The following is a 778-nucleotide window of genomic DNA, read 5'->3' as shown; positions in this document are numbered from 1 at the left end:
CATTTACACAGGCCCAGTGGCATTTACACGGGCAGGGTGACATCCACACGGGCACAGTGTCTTCTGCACGTGCACGGTGGCATTTACACATGCACGGTGGCATTTACATGGGCACGGTGACATTTACACCGGCACAGTGTCTTCTGCACGTGCACAGTGACATTTACACGTGCACAGTGACATTTACACGGGCACAGTGTCCTCTGCACGTGCACGGTGGCATTTGCACAGGCATTTACACGTGCACGGTGGCATTTACACACGCACAGTGGCATTTACACGTGCACGGTGACATCTACACGGGCACGGTGTCCTCTGCACGTGCACGGTGGCATTTGCACAGGCAGGGTGGCATTTACACAGGCATTTACACGTTCACGGTGACATTTACACACGCACGGTGGCATTTGCACACCCAGGTCCCCTCTCCCTGCTCCGGCAGCGCCTGAACCCCCCCCTCCACCCCCCGCCCAGCACTCTGCAGGCTGCAAAAGCCCCCCTCCCCTAATTACCCCACCCGCTAATCACCCTCATTACCCCACCCTAACGAAGGGGGCGTGCCCCAGCGGGTACCACCCTTTAAATCCCCCCTCGCTCCCCTCTCCCAGCCCCAAAACCGCCTCAATTTCCCCCTAAATCCCCTCCTTGGGCGGCGAGTTGTCTTAAACTGAGGGATTTCAAAGCGAGATAAATCACCCAGGAAGAAAAAAAAAAAAAACAAAACCAAAAACCCAACTTTTAGGGACAAATTAACCAGGCGAGTTAATTCTTTTTCCCG

This window comes from Calidris pugnax, unplaced genomic scaffold (assembly GCF_001431845.1).
Source record: "Calidris pugnax isolate Ruff unplaced genomic scaffold, ASM143184v1 scaffold355, whole genome shotgun sequence".
Taxonomy (NCBI): Eukaryota; Metazoa; Chordata; class Aves; order Charadriiformes; family Scolopacidae; genus Calidris; species Calidris pugnax.
This window is presented reverse-complemented; position numbering follows the sequence as displayed.